Raw genomic sequence first — 26,542 nt, 5'->3', positions numbered from 1 at the left:
ATACTGGTGGCAAGAATGTCCAAATCTACATTACAAAAATGAAAACATTACCATCCACCTAGGAGTTGCAAATGTATGAAATCCTCTTGTTGGATAGTTTTACTAACAGGCTTTACAGCAGGGCCTTCCATTAGATTTAAATGTGGCAGGTAAGTTGACAAAGTAGGGTGGGGGGTTGGGGGGACCTACCCCAATGGGGATAATTCATTTTTTTTTTAAAGTAGCATGGTGTAAAGTAAAAGTAGATGGGCTGATAAGGAATCCACTGAATTTACAGACTAAAGGTTCAGACATTTGTTTTTAAGAGAAAAATGAAAGAAGGAAACAATACAACAGATATTTTAATATGACTTTAATGTTTATTTTCTAGATTTAATTAAGATTATGAATCAGAATCAGTCTCCAACTCCACTGTAAAGTTTATCTATTACTTCTTCTGCTCAGGCACCTGCAAATTAAAACAAAATTGTAATGCTTAAATAAAGTCATATCATCTCAGCACTAGTTACATATGCAGAAGTCATGTTAATCAGCATTATAAAAATGTATGAAATTTTCTTCACTGCACTTGTGCTTCCCTTACTATCGTTAAGCCATGATACAAGATAACTTTGCACTTACTTATCATTTCTGGCAAGTGGATGGTGCAATCAATTTGCACAAAGATGAATTTATTTCATCCAAATATTTCATGTGAATAAAAATTCCAAATGGAGGCACTTGTCCAATCAGACAAGATATATGCATATTGTAGTTAGCTGGACTCTAGCTTTGATAGTCCTGGGCAATAGGATAAGCTGATTTTGTTATCAGTTTAGAAATGCATCCGCTTTGCAAATACTATGCTTTAAAAGACGAAACTGAATCCAATATTGATGAAATAAGAGTCATTTGGATTACCTTGTTTTTTATCATTCTGCGTTGGTTGGGTGCATATTTGAGGGTCTCTGATATGGTCTCTTCCATTCCATTTGCCTTTGCTTTGCCATTAGTTTTCAAGCAGGCTTCTGCAAGAGTAATACAATGTTTTAAAAAAGTTTCACAACAAAGGATGCATTGCATTTTTCTAAATGCCAGCAATAATCAATGGAATATTTTTAAAACATGTACTTTGAAATGTGGTCTCAAGTTACTTTATCAATTCATTTAAAAATCTCTGGCAAGTCACATGAAAAACACAATTTAAATCAAGCCATACTTACTTATCAAAACCTGACATATCACAAGCTCTTGAAATGCTTTTTTCCCTTTACGTCCCTTTGGACTATACTCTGGCCAGTCTTTTTGTTTTAAGCTTTTTCATCATCCGCAGACACTATCCCCAATTGTAAACCTGCCAAGGGAGCTCAAGTAGCATATCTGAAAATAATAATAATAATAATATTACTATTTTTTGATTTTGATATTATTATTAGTAGTAGTATTTCATGATCGATGTGACAAAATATGCTTGTATATAGTTACTTTTTGCCATGGTTTTGCAAGCAAATTTAATTTCTCTAACTTGAAAAAAATTTGATAACATTAACTATGCAACACAATGTACTAATAGCAATTATAAACCAAATTAACCACCGTGAATCTATTAACTTCATAAATGACATTCACTCAAGGATTGAATTAAAGTAGCCACATAATATGTAATAGTGTATATGTAGTAAAATACCTGTTACATGTTCATCTCTAAACATGTTTTGGCCTACATCCGTAAGACAAAACAGCCGACCACTACATGTTCACCCCACCCCCAAAAATAATTATACAGGCACTGCAGAACTTGCATAATGCATATTGAGGTTCACAACAGCAAATAAAGGTTATAACAGTTTTTTTAAATAGAAAATAAAGCCCCAATTTACCATCTTCTTGGAGAGTTTGGGATTCTCCTCCAACCTCTGGCAAAGGCCCTCTAGTTCCTCCACTGAATCACATGGCATTGCAAGAATTTCTTCTCTATATTCTGTGGCTGGGCCTTGTGTATGAACTTGGAGGGCCAGCTGCTCCAACAAATTCTCAATATTTGTGTCCAGTTTCATAAGTACATTGAACTGGAAATCTGTAATAGATTTGTGATGAAATTAGTTTTGAAAGATCAAGATCATTATTATAAACTCCTTAAAAAGATCTGTACAGTGAACATGGGTTTAACAATGAAATATATTTATGGAATGAAATACATGGTTTTTGTACAGTTTATATGAAAACTTTTCACATAATCCTTTATTTTTTTATTCCCTGGATATGTTGTTTCACTGCTGGTGTCTGTAAAGTCTGCATTCAATGTAGATGGTTTAGGCGTCTGACTTACACAAGACAATGGTATACATCAGAAAGAAAAATAAAAAAAACCAATGGAATGATGAACAGTCGACACATCAATGAAAAACAATTCATTGTTTATTTGCACAAATAAGTCTTGAACAGTATGTTTTATGACCTATAATTTAATTAATTAACATCTCACAATGTTCTGAAATAACAGTATCTAAGCTACAAGAGCTTGTGCTTTCATGTCATAATCTTCCATTTTGCAAACAAATTTTGATGTTGAATCAATGTATATGACCTTAGCATTGAACACTAACATTCAAAATGTCTACAAGATGACAAGACTATTATCAACTGAAGTGACAACAAACCAATGAGTTTTACGTGCATTGAACATAAGCATTTTTAAATGCTACAAAATGTGTTTTTAGTGTATGGCCACAACTTACCCAACATTTTGTCAAACATAAAACAGTTCTACTACCTTAGATGAGAATTAAATTCATAAATACAGTGTATAATTGACCTACTCGTATTTAGAGAGCTGTAAATGAAATAAGAGATTATATAAAAGTCAACACCTGTAGTATTTGTTTCATTATTATATAATGTACATTTTTTTTCCATCCTCAATACTTACTACTTGCAGAGGAACTGGCAGGGAGAAATCTTTATATTCTCCACTCCAGAGTGGATGGGGATGGTGATGGTGTTGTCCTTCTGGATGCAGCTAAGAGTATAAAGATTATCACTACTCCTTAATTGCAGTAAAAAAGAAACAAAGAAATCAGACTGGATTTTTTGGCATGTAAACAAAATGCATACTGGTTGCAATGACCACTGTATATAAAGCAGTGATACAATATATCACAAAATGCATTCTTTTTTAACAAAACATCTAATCTCATATATAAAGCATCATGAGTAAGTAAGTACTCTTAAACACATCTTATTAAACAGACAGAAAAATGATGAAATTTATACATACTTTTGATAAAGAATTTCCAATTGTGGCATGGTATAAAAGCAATTGATAAAAAATAAAAAGAGACCAGATAAACTAAATAGAACATACCAGCAGGATAAGAGGAAATCTTGGAGTCTGCAAAATACTCTCCATTTCAGGAGGTTTTGGATGAGATGGCTGACCAGAAAGGTTTCCACTTGAGACTTTCATCTTTTTTCAGTTCTTCATTTTCATCTGATATGTCAATGAGAACTTGTAAATACTGTATGAGTCCTTGAATACACTGACTCCTTGTGACATACAGGGTTTGCAGAACAATCGCTAGCAATATTCACCACTTTTAAATCCAGCTGGTGAATTTTCACCATGAAATGCATCCGAATGCAGTGAATAATCCTGGATTAAAGACAAAATAGTGTACAGAAATGTGCAATAAATTAGTCAAGCTCCAGACAAAACAAAGATATGATTTATCTCTGATTCATAATGACTTTTCTTGTGCTACACATTTTACCAATGCAAATTACACTGAATTTTGTAAATTAAATGGTACAATTAAGATATGTATGTCAAAAGATTACTAATCTTCAGCTTTCCAATTAATGCTAAACACAAGTATCAAGTCATGTATTTAGTCTCTCACCACCAATAAATGCATTTTTAAGTAATCATCCTAGAGTGCACCAAAGTCATGTGAACTTGATCCAATTCCAACATTACTGCTGCTTGAGTGCTTAGATCCAGTATTGCCTTCACTAACTGATGTTATTAATACCTCTCTCTCATCAGCGTAATTTCCATCATTTTTCAAAACTCCCATTGTAAAACCTCTGCTGAAGAAACTAACACTACACCATAAGGATTTAAAGAACTACTGCCCGGTTTCTAATCTCCAATTCATATAAAAAATCTTACAAAAGGTTGTTCAATCCCAGCTTGCATCTTGTCTGAATTCAAACAGTCTTTTTAGCAATGTACAATCTGCATATCGCCCTTGCCACAGGACACAAATTGTGTCTGCAAATAGATTACACTCCAGCCCAGTTGATCTATGTTGTGGTGTTGCACAGGGGTCTGTTCTTGGACCTTTTCTCTACACTCTATACACTCAGCTGCTCTCAAGTGTCATAGATCATCATCCAGTGTCTCACCAATTGTACACTGATGACACCCAAATATACAAATCTAGCCACCCAACTGAAGTTGATGCTACCATCCAAGGTGTAGAGATGTGCATTTCTGATGTGAAATCATGGATGACTTGTAACAAGCTGCAGATGAATGATGATAAAACTGAGGCCATTCTGATTACAACACAAAGACTTTCTCATTCACATCCTTTACCTCACACAATAAATATCAGCAACACCAACATTAAAATCACACAATCAGTACAAAACCTAGGTGTTACTCTGGACAGTACTCTCACATTGCACCAACATGTCATGAACATATGCAAGGCTGCATATCTTGAGCTGAGACGCATCAGTTCCATTCTCAGATATCTTTCAGTTGATGCCACTAAAACACTTGTGTGTTCATTACTACTTTCAAGACTGGACTATGGTAACTCAATTCTGTCTGGTTCATCTTAATATCTACTGCAGAAACTTCAAAAAGTTCAAAACATAGCTGCTTGGATCATACTTAGAGTACCACAATCAGAGCACACCTCCCCGCTGCTCTGTACCCAACATTGGCTATCCATTCGATCCAGAATCAAACACAACATTAGTTCTCTGTGCTACGTTTCACTGACAGACTCTAGTCCAACATACCTATCCGACCTCACCTATGTGTACACACAAGCAAGATACTTACACTCCTCTTCCGACAATCATATACTCATTATTCTCACTATGAAAACAGAGTCACATGGACAGCATTCTTTTGCATACCAGGGCCCAGCAACATGGAATGAATTGCCCACTGAACTTAGACACAAAGACGCAGTGATCCCATTCAAGGGTGCTCTCAAAACTACTTATTCTGACTGCAAAAACAAACTTAATGACTTAATAATGTTAACTACCTTAAATATTCTCAGCATGTTTTTTATGTTTTCTAATTTCACGGTGTTTGTTTTTGTAATCATATCATTGTGTATGTTTTTATGTTGTCTAATGTTGCAAAGCGCTTAGAGCTTCTAAAGATTAGGTGCTATACAAAGTCCTCATTATTATTATTATTATATTTAGCTTGGATGAATATTTTTTAAATCAGTGGCCATAACTAAAACAATGGGATTTTGTTTTATGATCATAAAAGTATGTTGGACACCATCCATGATGTACAATGCTGTCTGACATTTCTATGCACCTAAGGTTTCCATCTCAAATATTAAAGCAAAATGCATACCGAATTTGACAGATTGACGAAAATAAAAAAAGCAATGCTTACCATTTGAAAAGAGGCAATTGTCACTAGAATATTCTATTCAAAATGATATTAATTTTGGACACAGGGGATACCACCCCCATGTTTTCCTGACTTGTGATATGTCGGCCTATTCTGTGCACAGCTTTAAAAGATGTAATGTTTATCCATCGAGCTATAGAAATGAAATACATTTACTGTAGACTGTTTCTGTCAGCAGTTAAGTTGAGTAATTAGGTCAGGTTTATAGCTAGTTTACAAAATTCAATGTAGAATGCCAATAAATGACAAGATATATTTTTGCAAACTAAAGTGATCTTGAAAAAAGATTAGTAAAGTTTAACATTTTATAAAAAATAAGCTATTATGTGGAAAAGAAACAACAATGAAATAGGATGCAATGTGTTTACGTCTAGTTTTGGAAGGTACCGTCTCTAAGGTACCGTCATAATTGTACCGTAGTTTAATGGGTGGAAAGGCCATTGAAAGGTAAGGGCAGTGCGGAGACCATCGAGTATGTTCCAGAATAGCTGAATCTTTGTAGATACATAGATCCATTCGTAACTTCAGTCCGCAAGCGAAACACTGTACTTCGTATCCCAATCCTGACTCAGGTCCGAAGTAGACAAATCCTGTTCTAGCTAAAACATACGAAGAAGGTAATCCTTCCCTATCCGTAGGCCATTTTTGAAACAGGTCCAATCGACGGGCACAATCACAATAGTCAGGTAAGAAGACTGGAAAATGGTAGGGTTTGAACTTGGAGTTCTCACTGGATTTCTCACTCGATTCTTGCTGTGGCGAAGTCATCCTTCTGGTGGGTGGCTATCCTCTTACAACCAATGTTTTATACCGACATGTCCATACGGCAAAGTAAAGTGGGTGGGAAGCCGCACTCGCTTCTGCTACACGATTTGATAGACTTTTTCCAAGGGTCGACTGACGATGTGGTGTGTGGGTAAACGTACAATCTTGTTGGGTTGATAGGTGGTCACTTTCTCTAGACTGCAAGGCTTCTTTCAATACATCAAAGTTGACCACTCGACTGGTACGATAATTCAGAGTAAGTCCTTTCACTTTACACTTCGTGTGCACTTCTTGTTTGTCCCAGTATTCATAGCCGTAATTTTTGGGACCACCACTGACGAAACTTAGAATCTTGTCATCGGGGTGCTCGTCTGTCCAGGCTCCTAAACGGTCTCCTTCGATGTCAGGGTGCTGTTGACTCGGGTGATCGATATAAATGCAACTGTCCATGTCAAAGTACAAGACACGTTCCCCTAACAGTTCTAAAGATTCGTACAATTTTAAGCGAGCATGAGCTGTCATGTAAGCTGCAATGATGACATTTCCAAAGGGGTCATCTTCTACAAAGTTCAGATCTTCTTCGTAATTCACCAAGATCAAATCCTCACGAACGACGTCCACGTGTTTCATGAATTTGGCTTTGTCGTGAATCATCTGAAAGTAGCGGGAAGGTTCGGTCAAATACTCCGTCTTGGGTAAACACGGTCATTGTGCCATTTTACCCCACAAGCAATTTAACATCACTTTGGCAAACGATCGCCTGCCTTCGTTTTTCTCAATGTGATCTAAAGTAATGCCTTCTTGTGCCCAGAATTTCTCTCTGAATGTCTTTTGGTCTTCGGGAGTGTGACACCAGGACAGATAGCCACTGGCTTCTTGCTTCAGTTTCAAAAAGGCATCCACGTAGTCTGCGAAAATGCCTTTCTGCGTGGGGTCACCCTTGTGGAATTATTGTGTCTTGGGAAAGTGGCAAATTTCGTACACTTCTAACAGTTGGTATCCCATGTTCAGAGCTTTGAACAATTCTATGCTGACCCATGTCCCCATCAAGGCCCGTTCTTCCTGGGTGTGATGACAAGGTTGATCTTGGTTGCACGTTTCAGCACAAGTACAGCACAAAGGAAAGATAAGTTTGCCTTGGCAATGGCGAGGTAAGACGGGATGGTATAGGTTCGTGGGAGGCAAAACTTTGCACTTGATCAAGCCTTCGTAGTGTCGAATGTTTTTTAGGTCGATGTGTTCGGTGAACAATTGTGGGTGCCCTGCAGGAAAGCAATAATATTTGCACTTGTAGGGATACAGTGAACACACGTCCAAGTATTTGATTTCTTCTCCTTTCTCTTCATCAGCTTGGTACAGCAAACAGGTGGCATTGGTCCTTCCTCCGTACAAACTATCCCTCGGGTTCAGGGGGTCCATGAACTGGTAACTTTCCATGAGGCGTTTAAACTCGGGATCGGTGTTCAAACGGTGATCGTATTTGTGTTCCCACATTTCCATCACTTGGTATCCTTCCTGTTCTAACTTTAGGCGTCGCTGACAAATGGCCTGGTACAAGTCTTCCATGGTTCGTTGTAAGAACTGATTTTTAGTGCCGCGGTCAGGGTAACAGACGGGACATCCGTGAAATAAGCAACCGTTAAACTCGTACATGATCTTGGGGTTTTCTAAGTCCCAGCCATCGACCGAATGCATTCCGATGATCTTTTCGCCCTGTCCGTTGCAGGCATGCTGAATCCATTTGTCTTCCTTGTCGCACAAGTAATGCAACCAGCATGGGGCTTTGACCGAGTATTGACGTTTGACATAGTTGGTCATTTGAGGACTGATGACAGCCACAGTGTTTTCAAGCATGAATCGTTGTCGGTAGACTAAGGAACACACTTTGGCAATGGTGCAAGCTTCTTTCAAAGGATCAACCCCTCCGTGTTCCATGAACAGTTCTCGAAATTTTCCACAGCATCGCCGTAAAATGTCCACGTCGGAATGACGATACTTTAGCATTTCTTCCTGAAAGTCGAAACGGTCCGAGGCGTGAGCCTGGTACCAAGCATAGAAAGTTTCTCGTTCGGTACGCATGTTGTCAGGGTCGTAATAGTGAGCCTGAGGCAAATGGGGTAGACCGGCGTGTTGATTGGCTTCTGTATTGAAAAAGTGTGGAAAGTACCCTTTAGCCATTTCTGTCATTCCAAACATTTTAGGCATTCGACTCAAAGGCATGGCTAAGTAGCTCATCGAATCTTTAAACTGCACTTGTCCCACTTGCAAGAAAATGATTTTGGCTCCGTTCAAAGTGACTTTAGGACGCTCAGTGCCACGTTCCGTATAGCATCTCAAAAGAAACTGTCCATCGTATCCGGAGAAATTATCAGCCATCACCGTGGCATGGTGATGACATTCTCCATAATAATGTTCGATGTCCTCTTGGCTCCACGTCTTGTCGATGGGGTCTAAGACCCATTGTGTGAAATCGGCTAGTGTGTTCGGTCCTTGAAAGATTTTTTCACGCCCTCCAGGAATCTTACTGCAGTGAGGGCAATAACTCAAGATAAGTTCTTGAATCACTTCTCGCACGCTCGATGAGACACACAGAAATTAGGAATGTGAATACCGGTCTCTTGCATGCATTCGAAATCGAAAAAGATGAAATTGCCTTTCTTCTTCTTGTGACCATCCTCTTTCTCTGGTTGGGATTGGTATTTTTGCATGTAGCATTGGTGTTCCAAGTCCACGATGCAGTGACAAATGTGACATTTTTTCTTTCTTGAACATACGTGTGCCTTGGTACTGTTGATACATAGACCTTGTCCACACATTGGGCACAATCTCAGGAGTTGACAAGCACATTTCTTCTGTGAACCTTGCATCTTCAGATGTTGTTGGTAACAGGCAGGGCTGACAAATGTGCGCAGACAAGCAGGACAATGCACTGGTTCTTGCCCTTCGCTCAGACAGGGTTGAGAGGCCAAACATTCTGAGCATTTCGATCCACAATGTTTGTGTTGCTCTCGATTATTATAACCATCATAAGTCACATTTCTCACAGTAATATTTGTATCCCAGGAATCCAGTGATAGTGGTAATGGTATCGAAATGGTCATCGTGATGATAGAGGTGAATGTATTTTCCATCCTTAAAGTCTTTCCCTCGAAACAACAGAGACCCGCGCACTTCTTGAGGGTGCACTTTCAAGGTGTATCGTGGAGCTAGGGCATCTTGCAATTTTTGCATCTCAGGAATGCCACAGGATGTGTCTTTGGACAGGCATGCTTGTTGTAACAGAAGTTCTGCTTCATTTCGTTGTTTGGCTCGGTTCGATTTTCGAATGTTCTCCCAGGCTCTTTTCCATTCTACCGTGTCGTTCTTGTCGGCATAGGTTCATCCCACCACGATGGCTCGGGCTAAACACATGTGGTCTTGAAAATTGTTAATCTGGACAAGACTTGTTTTGGTAATGCGAAGGTTGTTGACCAATAAGGTCTTTCTGCATTGTCCGGTCCCTTGAGGAGGAGAGACGTGGGTCATGTCCAGTGTGGCTTTTCCATCGGTGATGTCAAACTGGTCATTAGATTGTTGCACGTGTTGAAATTCGATCCAAACAGGGGATTTCAAGCCGTCATGTTGTATGGAAAGTCTCAAGCGATCATCTTCTTTGGGTTGACATTGTCGCTTGAGTGTGGTGAGCAAAGAATCCCACATGTTGGTGATGAACCCTTCTGCTTTCTCTAACAGTACTTCAGACTTGAAATCTTTAAACTTCACTGTGTATTTGTAAGCCGTAGTTCTAAATTTTCTAGAGGGACGCTTTTCCGTCTCTCGAATGTCATAGTACTATTCAGAGTTGACTAAGGGTGGTAAACTTTGTTTAGAGGGTTTGGATTCTGGTTCACTCATGTCCTCTTCAAAATCACTGGCATGAATTTGTGCCAAGACTTCAGCCCTGGTACGAGGCGATAGATCACGTTTCTGCCTCTTATTTTCTTCTTCTTTCTTCTCAAATGAATTGGATCATTTCATCTCGATAGCAAAAAGTCAAATGACTAAAGTTTAAACACCATGGACTAATTTATAGTCATAGCAGACCAGCGTATATAAAGGGTATGTGTCTTGTCCTTTCACTATTCATTTCACTCTCAAACTGAGCACAACGATGGAAGAGACTACCAAGATCGAACGTTTCATCAGAGCTTTGCGAGGGGTCATTAGAAAATTCTCTTCAGACCAGCCGAGGGACTACTCTCCTTCCTTTCAAGATAAAAGTCAAGATACTTGCTATATCTGTCAGAAGAAAGGGCATTGGTCTTCAGAGTGTCCAGACCGTCAAAAAAGAAAAAAAAGGGGTTAGAAGAGACAAAAGTCAAGATACCTGTTATTATTGTCAAGAAAAAGGACATTGGTCACCAGACTGCCCAAAAAAGAAACAAGAGGAGTCAGAAGAAGAGAGGGATTCTTCAGAGGAAGAGGAAGAAGAAGAGGAAGAAAACAGACAGGTGAAGAAAAAGAAACAGAAGAAGAAAAGAAGGGAATAAAGTGAGGAGGAAGAGGAGGAAAAGACTATGACGGTGAAGAAATTAAAAAAACAGAGAGTGAACAATGAGACAGAATAAGTCTATGAACTTTTTAAAGTGCTCTGTTGTGAATTGTGAATTGTAAATATTTATAAAAGAATAAATTAATTATAAAAGGTAAGTGTCTTTGGGTTTTGATTTTAAAATAAGAACCTACACTCACGCACACTCATACACAGACAGGTACTATTGGGTAAAATGATTCTTTTTAGTTATTGGCAATTGAAAGTCTATCTCTTTTCGAGAGACGTGGATGGCCCTGAAAAGGGCCTTTTTTGGTGTAAGGGGTGAGTTTAAGCAATTAACTTTAACTGTCTTAAGCCTTTGCCACGGCCAAGGCCTAATTCTGGACTGCGTACTGTTGATGATGATTTCGTTGAAATCACTAAGGGTGGTGCGGTAGGCGTAGTCACAGGCTTGGAGTGTTTAGCTCGGGAAGGTCGTATTCTCTTCAGCCGTAATAAAGAAGTCTGATACATTTGTTTCAGACTTCTTAACTCCGCTAAAATGTCTAACAGTACCGTGACCATTTGATTTTGACACCCTTGTTTCTTTGCTGCTGCTTCTTCTTGTTGTTGTTTTTTCTTACCTCTTCTTCTTGCTGCTGTTGCTGTAGGAGAAAAGCTTGTTCCGCTTCCTTTTGCTGTTGTATAAATTTCTCCAATTCTTCTTTCTGTCTCTGTCTAACATTTTCCATGTGCGGTAATGAAGGAGAAGGTGACGAAGGTTCAGGAACAAATTCTTGCAAGGTAAAAAAATCCACAAAATCCCAATTCACCTCTTCTGAAAGTAAGTCTGGGTTCCCTTGGGTAGTCTCCACCATCAGTGCACCCCAACTGATCGTTTTCTGAGTTTCCTTCATGTTGAAAAACTGTCGCTTAGATTGACTGCGCACAGGCGCTAGCGAATCTATATAGACTATGTGACGTCACAGACTGCTCTCTTCGGATTGGACGTGGGCTGACTGAATTTTGTAACGCGTGTTTGGATTGGTCAACAAACTCAATCCGTTTCAGTCCTTCCTCTCCCTATAAATAAGTACAGTTCACTGCATTCCTTCACTGTTACTCAGCACCCCAACATGTGGATCCACGTACAATCTTCAACGCTTGTGTCTTCGATGATGTTCCGGACGGACATACCAATGTATGTCCGATCCAACTGGACAGTTATCCACAGGACAGACACCAGCCTGTGGATGCGAAGAATCTTATGTGGAGTATCAAGGATGCCTCAAAAGAGTCTTAATCTATGGTCCTGCAGTCAGGCGCAGCCTAAGGTCAAGAAGAAGATGTCACAGATGCCCTTTATGTTAAGGGTATATTAACATAAAACCAAAGGCCCTTTTCAGGGCCATTCCTATCTCTCGAAAAGATCTTGACTTTCAATTGCCTACCCCTTTTTTTATTTTTTTGTTTAAAAAAATAATAAAAAAATAGAGACCCCTCCCTGTTTCAATTTTCGCCTGTACCATTTTCATAGACCCATCAGGTCGGGACCTTATTAAAATAGGGTCCCAACCCTGTTCCATTTCCCCTAGTCCCAAGACAGTCCCACGATTTATTCCCCATGTTCAATTTCCCTTGTCCCTAGAGTGAATAGTTTTTTTTCTTTCTCCCATGTTAAATTCCCCTTGTCCCTAGAATGGATATTTTTTTTTCTCCCATGTTAAATTACATAGTCCCCAGAGTGGATATACCCTTTTTAACATGGAAGTTCCCTAGTCCCTAGACTGTCCCTATTCACTACTACCATTGTCATTACCAGCCTGAAACCCAATTTAATGCCATTTGTATAAATTTATTTCAAATAAATAATTGAAGTGTAAAGTCAAGCAAGTATTCTGTTTGCAGATTTTACATTTTAGATATTATAGTAAAGTCATATTTTCTCTTGTTTAGTAAACTTTATTGCAACTGGTTCCAAAATAGTAAATCTTATTTAATGTTCATTCACCAGAATAGGTATTAATACAATCCCGAATTAACTGTATGGTACTAAAATATACCCTGATCTTGTGTGAAATTGTAATATACAGAACTATACCTCAAGACAACAATAATATATTGAATTTATATTATATCAAGACTGTCATGGTTATGAACTCCAACTTTATTCAGGTTTTTTCATAATAAATGATCATCTTGTGCTATGGTTGAAAAGAAATCAAAGTTCAGTTTAACTCCATTCTCTCCACATTTGTCAGTTGTTAAGAGGCATACTCATCCTCAGTGTTATAGTAAAATGTAATCTTATTTGGATCAATCTTGGTGGTGTAATATATGAATGGAGAAAGAATATTATCATCCAGATTAAAATATGTTTTATTCAGACTCTACTAAAATTTTTAGTTGGATATGGGTTACGGAGCCTGATGTGTACAAACAAAGCAATGTGTACCATGACCTTTTTAATTTAACATTTTAAACTCCTGCAGAAGAAAGAGATTTTTTAGATCCATTAAACTGTATTAACAAAAACATTTCTTCAGTATGATTTTCCTTTACTTAGTATTGACAAAACTCATATTTTAAAGTTGTTGTTTTTTTTGTGTTTGGTTTGGCCTTTTATGGTAAACCAACACAAGTAAGTTATTTAGTGCCAAGGCACTTTAAGTATAGTGCCTTGCCCAAGGACACACCATGGTAGCTAACCCAGGTTGGTCTGATGGTAGAATTTGAACCTACCTTATTTCACAGGTCCAGAAAGCTAACCACTGAGCCACTACAGCTCCCCAACTTATAGTGGAATGCTGGTATACTTTATGATCAAGAAGGATGGGTTGGGGTATGCATGTTGCATCTGAAAAAAGTGATGGAATTTTTGTTTACATAATATTTTAGTCATACAATATGAATCATTTTCTATAGATTTAAGATGTATCAGATCAAGTTAAGAAAAATCATATATTCTGTTTCCTGAGAATGTACTAAAATTCACTGTTATTGTTTGATTTTTTGGTAGTAAGCTTACTTGGTATTTTTTTCTTTTTAACTTGAATACCTAATTTGTTAACATCCTATTTTAAATCTTCATAGTTCTGTCTATTAAGTGACAACTGTTTATACATGTAGGGAAGTTTCTGTTTATATCTTTTGATTTTTGTGATTCTGGAAGTTGCAGTATTTGTTGTTGTATTATTAACCATTTCAGTAATTTAATGAATGCAGAGTATACTGCTCTATAAATGAAATTTAAGGGAAAATAATGTAAAAGTATGTTTCACTGCAAATATAAATTGTTTAAAATAATATATCATTTATCATATGACTATTCAATTGTGGTAACTAGTATTCCATCCAATATCTATATATTGAAATATGTCTTTTCATACAGCTGGTGATCATTTAGATACAAGTCCAATTGAACATAATCAAAATATCAATGCAGGTGTTTTTATTAGTAGTAGTATTGCAAGTATAAGTGTTAGTATTAAGATTTCATATACAGGTATGATAAATGTATCATAATGTTTAAATGATGCTCCTTGTTACAACATAAAATATGTTCATTGAAACAAATGGTTCACTGGTAAATTGGCAGCAAAGGTCTTCACTGAATTATGTTGCATAAACTATTTTACAATAAAACATATATGATGCATCTCAATTATGATGAATGTGAGGAGGAGGATTAATAATAATGCAATTTAAGTTATCTTCATAACATAAGTTCTAGCAGATGTGTAATTTTTATGTGGTTCATCATCAGTTTGAAACTGGTCTATGATTTCTGGATCTGGACATATCTGGTCCCCTGTTGTTGTGCTGCTATGGTCTTTACAGTTCATTAGGATATCAGTTACACTTGGTTTACATTTAGAACCCCATGGGATAGAATGCCCAGTTTGAAACTGAGAGAATGGTTAATTATCCATAATATAACTCCTGCAGTTATTATTAGGTTTGATATCAAGGTCTTTCTTTAAAAGCTTTTCAACTCAGGTTCTGTTCTACCATACAGATAAATAAAGTCAAATTCAAGGCTTTCAGATTTGTCCAGTTTGTTTCATGTGTTGCGGCAGACAGACTGTATATTGCCACTGTACCATATAAATATCAGTGCTTAGTCTGCTCTCAGTTGTTGTGGTTTGATTAGTTACAAGTGTCATCACATGTGACTAATTATCGACCAATGTAATGAAACTTGTATAATTAGAAGGCTGGACATAGTACACAATTAATTTTACTATATGTTCTCTACATTTGTTTCTCAGTACTGACCTTTCCACTGTGTGACAATCAATGCAAATCATATGTTAATCTAAAATACCTTCAAAGATGACTTCACGGTGAAGTTCTTGTCAAAGGTTGACCTGCTCTTTTTTTAGATCATTGACTGTCAACATAACAGCATGTAACCAGAACACGTATTTCACTTCCAGATCATCACCAAGGCCTTATTACTCACTGTGCACTGTCGCCAAAATACATACAGACAACAACACCCTGAGCTCATATTATCAAGAATAAACAGTTACCTTTAAATCCCTACCAAAAATGCATAAATAAAACTCTTCTATCACCATCAAAATGAGAGAGGAAAAAATGTTCTAAAAATAGACTAGAACTACATTCGTGGGTACTGAACTGGAAGTATTAATTGTGATGTAATTCCTGACAGGCTCCATGTTTTACGCCAATTTTAGTCAAACTTTTATATTTGCATGCTATACCTATTTCAACTTTATACATGAAGTCTTTTTGAATTTCCTTGCAAGGAAAACATGTGACACCTGTCAGAAAGTATGTAGTGCTGGTGTTCCACAGGGTGCAAGTTCTGGTCCAAGTGCTCTTGAGAAACCAAAACTAAATTTGCTATCTCTTCCTTAATTATAGGAATTTTTCAATGCAGTAAAAACCTAATTGTGATACAAGATAAGCCCTGTCTGAAAATATGTTTGAAAGTTACAAATGTTGATAAATTCAGTTTTAATGGCAAATTAAATAAACATTTAAATTTTAAAAACTAAATTTTATTGAAAACTTAAATTTTCATACAAGTTTTAAAACACAGTTTGACAAATTTTAGACAGAAAAGTTGACTAATGAATGATATTTAAAACAAATGGTAGTTTGGGTCTGTATAACTGATAACATTTTCCCCAGGGTTAGTGAAGCATCATAGCTCATAGTGATTTTGGCAGCAAACCGCAATATGCCTGTCCAGATGCATATAGGTGTACACACTAAAGAAACACTGACAGGTGCTATGTTCCACATTTATTGTGTCAGGTACTTAGGCAGTTGTTTCCATAACTAATAGCACATTCAGATTTAAAGTTCTAATGGGACCACTACCATGTTTTATAGCAAAAATGCATTCCATTTCAATGTCGATAACAACAAAAGGTGGCAATGGGATAGGAAAATAGTTTCTAGGGAGGTTCTACTTTACTGAAAAATGGTGCTGATCTCTCTCATGAAAACCTAAGCCATGTCTTTGAGGTGCCATATATCAGTGTGGTGATATGAACTAATCTTGGTCACTTATGGCAGTACAGTGCACATGCCCTTATGAAACCATGCTATTACCACCAGACTACTCAGGAGAGCTTCCAAGCTGATCCAACTCTAACACTTTGTTCCAGATACCAGGTTAGACCTGAAAAGATACAATATGTTTCACTTAATTCTAGAAAACAGTAAGATCTATGTAAATGAAGTTAAAATGTGTTAGATATGGTGATTTCAAATTAACATTAAGGTTGCAAGCATGGGAGAAAATATTAAACTTGACAGAGTGACACTCAGAAATGTGAAGCAATGGCCATGTATTAAAGTGTTAAATTCATCCTAAAAGTATATGAGGTTTCTAGAAGCACATTTAGCCATTTACAAGTTAAATAACTAATCAGGTAGACTATGTATCATAAAGTTTAAGGCAATGTTGGGGTGGTGAGGTTTGATCATTGGTGTAAACATTATTACATACCAGTATACAGGAAAGTCAAGTGACAATGTACTAAATTAGAATGTGTTACTATAAGCATTCTTATTCATGAGGGAAATAACAATTTTGGATATTGCAAGTGAATACAGCCAAATGTGGTCATACAAATCAACTATAAGCACCAATAAATCCTATATCATCAGCTAAATGTGAAATTCTCATCCCCAAAACTTGTAAACAAGGATGGAAATTTGCATATGTGGGACATATACAATGTACTTGTTAAGATCAAATGTGCAAACATAATTCAAATGATCTATTTGAACATTTATATGGTATTTTGAAGAGTGTTGGTTACCAATTATTAAGCTCATTGATTGAGTGGAATCAGATATCAGCTGATGTTTCAATACCGCACTCTGTCAAAGTACTAAATTGAAATATGTTACCATACATAGGCATATTCATGATGAAAATAACACTTTGGGATATTTTCAGTGCACATAGCCATAAATGTGCTTTACAGGTTCACTATAGGTACAATGTCAGCCTATATGATGTACTGAATGTGAACTTTTGATCCCAAACATTCTAAAATGGATGGATATTTGTACATGTGGGATATGTAACCATGTACAAAGTTAAATTCAAATAATTTGTTTGAATGCTTCTTATGTAATCTTTAGAGTGTCAGTTAACAAATAGTATTAGTAATTAATAATGCATAAAGCAAGATGGATCATTAGAATTCCCATAACATCATATAGGCCACAATGCCGCACTACACCAATAATATCTTAACCTAACTGAACAATGAAATGGAATGCATTTTGTATTCAACTTACATCATTTTGCTTTTTTCTTACATCCAAGGGTAAATATACCTGGGGGAAGCATATTTTATCCATTTGACCTGTATTTCATTCTCAGACAGCTTAAAATGATTTAGTACAGAACTTGAGTAGGTTCTAGTATAAAGTTTTCATCGCTGTCCTCTCACTAAATACCTTATAACTATGTTTATAAAGAATTACTGAAGGCTATACAAGCAGATGTTTGTTACTCAGGAAGTGACCCCATCGTAAACACATAAATTAACTGATTGGACCCCTAATAAATAGTCTGAATGGCCAATACAAATTATAATTTTGTCTTCATGTATTTTTAATGAAGGTCTCATTTTGACTACAAAGATATTTTCTCTGACAAAATGTGACAAAAATCGAACATTGGAGCTTTTATATGGTGTAGGAATACATACATGCTGATAACATTTAATATGATTCCCAAAAATATTATATATGTGCATTTTAGGGGTTTTTTAATTATTTTTTTTAATTTTTTTTAAATTTTATTAAAATTTTTAAAATAGAAATTAATTTTTTACTTTTAATTTCATTTTTATATTTTAAAAGTCAATATACATGACATATTAAAATTTCATGTGTCTATCATTAATAATAAAGATTTTATACCAATTTAAACTTTGCTCCAATACTGCCCTGACAGGACATAGTACACAATTAATTTTACTATATGTTCTCTACATTTGTTTCTCAGTACTGACCTTTCCACTGTGTGACAATCAATGCAAATCATATGTTAATCTAAAATACCTTCAAAGATGACTTCACGGTGAAGTTCTTGTCAAAGGTTGACCTGCTCTTTTTTTAGATCATTGACTGTCAACATAACAGCATGTAACCAGAACACGTATTTCACTTCCGGATCATCACCAAGGCCTTATTACTCACTGTGCACTGTCGCCAAAATACATACAGACAACAACACCCTGAGCTCATATTATCAAGAATAAACAGTTACCTTTAAATCCCTACCAAAAATGCATAAATAAAACTCTTCTATCACCATCAAAATGAGAGAGGAAAAAATGTTCTAAAAATAGACTAGAACTACATTCGTGGGTACTGAACTGGAAGTATTAATTGTGATGTAATTCCTGACAGGCTCCATGTTTTACGCCAATTTTAGTCAAACTTTTATATTTGCATGCTATACCTATTTCAACTTTATACATGAAGTCTTTTTGAATTTCCTTGCAAGGAAAACATGTGACACCTGTCAGAAAGTATGTAGTGCTGGTGTTCCACAGGGTGCAAGTTCTGGTCCAAGTGCTCTTGAGAAACCAAAACTAAATTTGCTATATCTTCCTTAATTATAGGAATTTTTCAATGGAGTAAAAACCTAATTGTGACACAAGATAAGCCCTGTCTGAAAATATGTTTGAAAGTTACAAATGTTGATAAATTCAGTTTTAATGGCAAATTAAATAAACATTTAAATTTTAAAAACTAAATTTTATTGAAAACTTAAATTTTCATACAAGTTTTAAAACACAGTTTGACAAATTTTAGACAGAAAAGTTGACTAATGAATGATATTTAAAACAAATGGTAGTTTGGGTCTGTATAACTGATAACATTTTCCCCAGGGTTAGTGAAGCATCATAGCTCATAGTGATTTTGGCAGCAAACCGCAATATGCCTGTCCAGATGCATATAGGTGTACACACTAAAGAAACACTGACAGGTGCTATGTTCCACATTTATTGTGTCAGGTACTTAGGCAGTTGTTTCCATAACTAATAGCACATTCAGATTTAAAGTTCTAATGGGACCACTACCATGTTTTATAGCAAAAATGCATTCCATTTCAATGTCGATAACAACAAAAGGTGGCAATGGGATAGGAAAATAGTTTCTAGGGAGGTTCTACTTTACTGAAAAATGGTGCTGATCTCTCTCATGAAAACCTAAGCCATGTCTTTGAGGTGCCATATATCAGTGTGGTGATATGAACTAATCTTGGTCACTTATGGCAGTACAGTGCACATGCCCTTATGAAACCATGCTATTACCACCAGACTACTCAGGAGAGCTTCCAAGCTGATCCAACTCTAACACTTTGTTCCAGATACCAGGTTAGACCTGAAAAGATACAATATGTTTCACTTAATTCTAGAAAACAGTAAGATCTATGTAAATGAAGTTAAAATGTGTTAGATATGGTGATTTCAAATTAACATTAAGGTTGCAAGCATGGGAGAAAATATTAAACTTGACAGAGTGACACTCAGAAATGTGAAGCAATGGCCATGTATTAAAGTGTTAAATTCATCCTAAAAGTATATGAGGTTTCTAGAAGCACATTTAGCCATTTACAAGTTAAATAACTAATCAGGTAGACTATGTATCATAAAGTTTAAGGCAATGTTGGGGTGGTGAGGTTTGATCATTGGTGTAAACATTATTACATACCAGTATACAGGAAAGTCAAGTGACAATGTACTAAATTAGAATGTGTTACTATAAGCATTCTTATTCATGAGGGAAATAACAATTTTGGATATTGCAAGTGAATACAGCCAAATGTGGTCATACAAATCAACTATAAGCACCAATAAATCCTATATCATCAGCTAAATGTGAAATTCTCATCCCCAAAACTTGTAAACAAGGATGGAAATTTGCATATGTGGGACATATACAATGTACTTGTTAAGATCAAATGTGCAAACATAATTCAAATGATCTATTTGAACATTTATATGGTATTTTGAAGAGTGTTGGTTACCAATTATTAAGCTCATTGATTGAGTGGAATCAGATATCAGCTGATGTTTCAATACCGCACTCTGTCAAAGTACTAAATTGAAATATGTTACCATACATAGGCATATTCATGATGAAAATAACATTTTGGGATATTTTCAGTGCACATAGCCATAAATGTGCCTTACAGGTTCACTATAGGTACAATGTCAGCCTATATGATGTACTGAATGTGAACTTTTGATCCCAAACATTCTAAAATGGATGGATATTTGTACATGTGGGATATGTAACCATGTACAAAGTTAAATTCAAATAATTTGTTTGAATGCTTCTTATGTAATCTTTAGAGTGTCAGTTAACAAATAGTATTAGTAATTAATAATGCATAAAGCAAGATGGATCATTAGAATTCCCATAACATCATATAGGCCACAATGCCGCACTACACCAATAATATCTTAACCTAACTGAACAATGAAATGGAATGCATTTTGTATTCAACTTACATCATTTTGCTTTTTTCTTACATCCAAGGGTAAATATACCTGGGGGAAGCATATTTTATCCATTTGACCTGTATTTCATTCTCAGACAGCTTAAAATGATTTAGTACAGAACTTGAGTAGGTTCTAGTATAAAGTTTTCATCGCTGTCCTCTCACTAAATACCTTATAACTATGTTTATAAAGAATTACTGAAGGCTATACAAGCAGATGTTTGTTACTCAGGAAGTGACCCCATCATAAACACATAAATTAACTGATTGGACCCCTAATAAATAGTCTGAATGGCCAATACAAATTATAATTTTGTCTTCATGTATTTTTAATGAAGGTCTCATTTTGACTACAAAGATATTTTCTCTGACAAAATGTGACAAAAATCCAACATTGGTGCTTTTATATGGTGTAGGAATACATACATGCTGATAACATTTAATATGATTCCCAAAAATATTATATATGTGCATTTTAGGGGTTTTTTAATTATTTTTTTTAATTTTTTTTAAATTTTATTAAAATTTTTAAAATAGAAATTAATTTTTTACTTTTAATTTCATTTTTATATTTTAAAAGTCAATATACATGACATATTAAAATTTCATGTGTCTATCATTAATAATAAAGATTTTATACCAATTTAAACTTTGCTCCAATACTGCCCTGACAGGACATAGTACACAATTAATTTTACTATATGTTCTCTACATTTGTTTCTCAGTACTGACCTTTCCACTGTGTGACAATCAATGCAAATCATATGTTAATCTAAAATACCTTCAAAGATGACTTCACGGTGAAGTTCTTGTCAAAGGTTGACCTGCTCTTTTTTTAGATCATTGACTGTCAACATAACAGCATGTAACCAGAACACGTATTTCACTTCCGGATCATCACCAAGGCCTTATTACTCACTGTGCACTGTCGCCAAAATACATACAGACAACAACACCCTGAGCTCATATTATCAAGAATAAACAGTTACCTTTAAATCCCTACCAAAAATGCATAAATAAAACTCTTCTATCACCACCAAAATGAGAGAGGAAAAAATGTTCTAAAAATAGACTAGAACTACATTCGTGGGTACTGAACTAGAAGTATTAATTGTGATGTAATTCCTGGCTGTATTTAAAAACTCTAAAGATCTTAAATGTGTGCTAGAGGGTAGGGTTAGCAGTTATACTCCCAATTATGTTTGTGATGAGCAAAAGCAGCTGCACAAATTTGAGCTTTTAGTTTGGTTCTGGTAGGGTCAAAGGATGCAGGTACATTTTACATTCATTTTTTACTAGAAATAGCTATTTTCAATATTTTTCTGTGACAAGGCAACTAAAAGAATCAGTATATGCCTTATGCATGAATAAAGTTCACTAGTACTATAACAAATTAGCATACTTTTCATCACCCCTCTACCATCAAGACTTTTTTATATTTACCTCTGTAGCAGACACAAATAAAAGTCGGCAGCTCATTTGCAGACTAAGTTACGCATATGATCTCCAATGCTCATCTAACTGTGACAGGCAGTCACCAACAAGCCAACCTATTTCCATGCCTAACTCAAAGTAAATCTGAACCACATTATAGATTTAGCTTATGTGTAAATTTATAAATGCTAGGCTTGTGATAATTAGGTTCATGCCTTCTACCTTAAAAATTAGAGGGATGTCAAAATACGAAACTATCCAGTGAGACCTATGATGTTAATTTTAATCCCTATGGGATTTGTGACATAAAAAACCCAAATGCTTTATGTATTAAAAGGTAACTAATGGGGGCAGGATCTGCAGTGAATGAATGGTTAGTATGCTAGACTCCTGATAAAAATGTTTGTGTTAAAATCCTGTTATCAAGTCAACCAGGTTACCTACTGCAATGTACCCTTGCCTTACTCCAATTCCCTCAGTACTCAGTAAACAACTAGTGTTGCTGTACATAACAAAACCAGTCCATATTGATTTTACATATTTTACTAAATCCTGACAAAAATAATTCTCTAAATAAAGAATGATTAATATGTGATGGTCTCGCATGTAATCAAACTCTTCCAAGCTTTTAATGATATGAACCGATTTATCAATGTTTATCAAATTTGCATGAAAAACTATTTCTTATTTGTCATCAAATATGTTCAATGTTTTGATCATATAAGCATTTCTGCTACATTAGATCAAAATAATCTTTTTGTCAGAAATAGAGCCCTTATAGTATTTGCAAGGTCAACCAATCAGATGCAGAATTTGAGTTTAATATGAATGAATATTTTTTTAACAAAATTGCTCCTTTGCTATATCTTGATGAGATAAATCTATTCACCAAGTCTGATAAAATTAATGAGAAATAGTTTTAAGAGCAGTAGCAAGAATGGCTAGTGAGATGTAGAACCACCACATTACATGCATAGATTTTGCTTATAGCCTCAGACATACAAGCAAATAATTAAACAAGTCAGATCTAAATTGGATCATAAACACTGTTGTGCAAATCATAAGAAACTCTGCCAATCAGATGCAAGGTCACTTCACTACCATACCTTTATCACACTCATAATAAGCATCATTGTGAAACTTGACTATATAAGCCCAATGGCCAAGCATGATCAAGCTTGAATCAGCAGTAGTGGTTATAACCTCATGTATTTGTATGCATCTTCACTTCTTCAATCTAGATCTCATTTATATAAGCATGTATTCTAAGTTTAGTAAAAAGTGCACTACATGTATAAATATTGCATGCGGTGGTAACATACTCAGATGAAAGATCACCTTATTATTATTAATGGTTAACACTCATCAAACTTCAAGGACAACTTAATGATTTTAGCCTATATTGTGGAAGTATGGCTTTTAGGCTGGTTAAAAAACTCAACTAATCTTATACATGATCACATGTATATACTTGGATTTTGCTCATTATTAGATTTATCCAAGATGTTGATTTAAGCCCAAAACCAAGTTTTATATAAACAAATTGATCAGAACTATGGACTCCAAAGTAACTAATTTCTTACTGTTGAAAGACAGAAGGGGATGTGAAATAAATAACACACTCTGGACCATTACATAAACCCACTTAGCCTTTTGACCAGTTGAGATAAAATATCAACAATATGTTAAATAAGATTGATAAATTATGTTATCTCACATTACCTCTAGCCCTTTTCAACATGGATGGTATTTTTCTTCCACATATGTCAACTCTTAATTAGTGGCCCTTTCCCATCATGAATGTTGTAGGTGAAACTCTCAGAATTAGGCTTTTTAATTTATATCTGTAGAAGAAAGAAAACTATTGGTCTGCATATATCAATGTCACCATTTCTGTATTAGATTAAAATACCATATGTGTGTGTGTGTGTGTGTGTGTTAATTTTAGAATTTAAGCAAACTTGTCTCCATGTGTTTATTTTAAAACTGATGATGATAACACATAACAGGTTCAATGGATAAAATGTTATTTCTTACTTCTTACAACTGCTCATTATATCTGAATTTACATTCAATGTTTGTTTTAATTAACATATTTGGGATAATGGGCAAATTATTTATTTTGTAGTTTATCATTATATCATTTACCAGTCTTTTATCATTCAAATATGTAAAATATAGTACCATTATACTGACTTCATATTCTATATGATATCCCAGCAATACATATTAAGCAGATAAGTGCAAATAAAAATGTTCAGAATGTAAAATTTACTCCAAGCTCAAAGAAGATCAGCAAAAGATAATATCCAACAAATTACCAAACAAAAAGCGAAGTTAACGCAGTTACCTTTATTATGATGTCTCCAACACCAACGGTACTGTACAGCTACGTCTTCTGAGTTTTACCGTCATCTTGTCTTTAAAACCAGAATTAATTTCTTGAGCTCTTACAAAATGAAGAAACTTTTAAATACTATAATTTAAGCAGCTTCTTTACATGCCATCAGATAAATTATGGCACAGTGTTATGTCTGTCAGCAAAACGCAACTTCACATTTGGACGGCGCGCTGTGTGGGCATCGCCGACACAGCAACTGACATGAATTCTCTATTAGCAGACAATGATTCGGAATAAATCCTTCGCAAATCTAACATTCTCGATTTTTCATAGTTCCACTTTTCATTGTTGCATCTGTTTGATTGTACAATTGCTAATGATGTTCAATGAATCAACTTCAATTCATCTGCTGTCTGAAATCCCGGTTCAGTTGGTATTTTCTTCCGCGCATGATGCCGTGTAAATAAAAGATACGGTCGACATTCAAAGTGGTTTAGGTTAATTTATTATTTTTCTTTATTAAGGTCATTTGCAGAAAGTGTTTCGCTAGGGTGAGAAAAAAAAATATAACAAAAAGAAAACTTTCTTTTCCAACGCTAATACTGTATATATTTCAATTTGTGATTGATGCTATAAATAAAAAAAAAATGATAATAAAGCATTTTAGCCCGTGGCTTCGGCACGGCACTCGTTTTTGTGGGTTTTTTAAAATGTTGCTAGTGTTGTTTTGGGGTTGTTTTTTGTGTGTGTACCACACTAAAAAACATACCAGGTATTAGGCCTAACGTAGGAAAAGAAATTATCCTCTATTTATTACTAGTCTTACTGTCAAATGACGCAAAAGTGATCAAATTGCTATTAAGATTTTGTTTTGTATAACACTTACCGCTCGTTTTCCTCGAGATAAAGCAGCCACTTCAAAATGATTATAAAATCTGTGACAGATGAAAAACGTGGTTTAAATAATTCGTAATCGCCTGCCTTAAAATACTGTAGGAATTTGCTAATGTATTTCATGGCCCTCGTTTGAATAGATACCAACGATCATGTATATCGACCAAAATTTGTATATTCCTGCCCACAATCATGTATTTTGTATTAAACCGTATACTACACGAGCGCTCTGTGGCAAACTCGGGGGGGGGGGGGTCTCTATTATACCCAGAGGCGTAGCTATGATATTTTGCGCCCGGGGACGAACTATAAAATTGGCGCCCCAGCCCCCTTCCCGTTTAATCATATTTTTGAATATTACCCTTGTTTACTTATTATAATGTAACGTTGTAAGCCTCATTTTGGCGCCCCTGTACCTTGGCGCCCGGGGACATATGTACTCCCCTTCCCCCCTCCCCCCAGCTACGCCTCTGATTATACCTGCTGTATCAGTTGATAAATATATTCTCGCTCTGAAAAACATTAAAATAATTATATGCAGAATATCGGTAGGTCTCCCTCTTGCCGAAAATGTCAGCACCGTATATATTTTGCAAGTAATGTAATGGGTATAATAACACACACACACACACACACACACACACACACACACTTTTTTGGAAGTGGGGTGGGGGCAACGGACAGATGCCCCCATTTCCAAAAAAAAATAAAAAGTATTTTATATTTGTGTATTTCCCCCTCAGATGTGTTCTACGTTTTATTAAAACAAAATTTTATATAAAAAATTTAGTTTTTAGAATTTTTGATGGGGTATTTATGTTTCCATAGTGTTATCTAAAGGGTTGTTCGTCCGAGTCTGGTTTCCCTCACCTTGCTCGAAGTTCCTTCCCTTGAAATGTTTTGTAACCTTTGCTATATGTCGCC

The 26,542-nt window shown here is 35.6% G+C and overlaps 1 long non-coding RNA gene across 8 annotated transcripts; it reads right to left on the bottom strand.

The window, feature by feature from the left end:
* Positions 1 to 337: 337 nt before the first annotated feature.
* LOC149792150 (uncharacterized) lies at positions 338 to 25,456 on the bottom strand. Of its 8 annotated transcripts, none has more exons than XR_016423488.1 (11): positions 24,734 to 25,450; positions 24,106 to 24,227; positions 19,620 to 19,826; positions 15,259 to 16,590; positions 13,674 to 13,788; positions 3,344 to 3,469; positions 2,909 to 2,998; positions 1,860 to 2,056; positions 1,203 to 1,359; positions 901 to 1,007; positions 338 to 448 (listed from the first exon to the last, which is right to left on the bottom strand). It is a non-coding gene; the product is annotated as an uncharacterized LOC149792150 (long non-coding RNA). The 8 variants fall into 8 exon arrangements; XR_016423490.1 differs by having other exon boundaries at positions 16,521 to 16,590; XR_016423486.1 differs by having other exon boundaries at positions 13,674 to 16,590; positions 19,615 to 19,826.
* Positions 25,457 to 26,542: the final 1,086 nt, after the last annotated feature.

The sequence above is a fragment of the Sinohyriopsis cumingii genome, chromosome 9 (genome assembly GCF_028554795.1).
Source record: "Sinohyriopsis cumingii isolate HCF-2022 chromosome 9, ASM2855479v2, whole genome shotgun sequence".
Taxonomy (NCBI): Eukaryota; Metazoa; Mollusca; class Bivalvia; order Unionida; family Unionidae; genus Sinohyriopsis; species Sinohyriopsis cumingii.
This window is presented reverse-complemented; position numbering and strand designations above follow the sequence as displayed.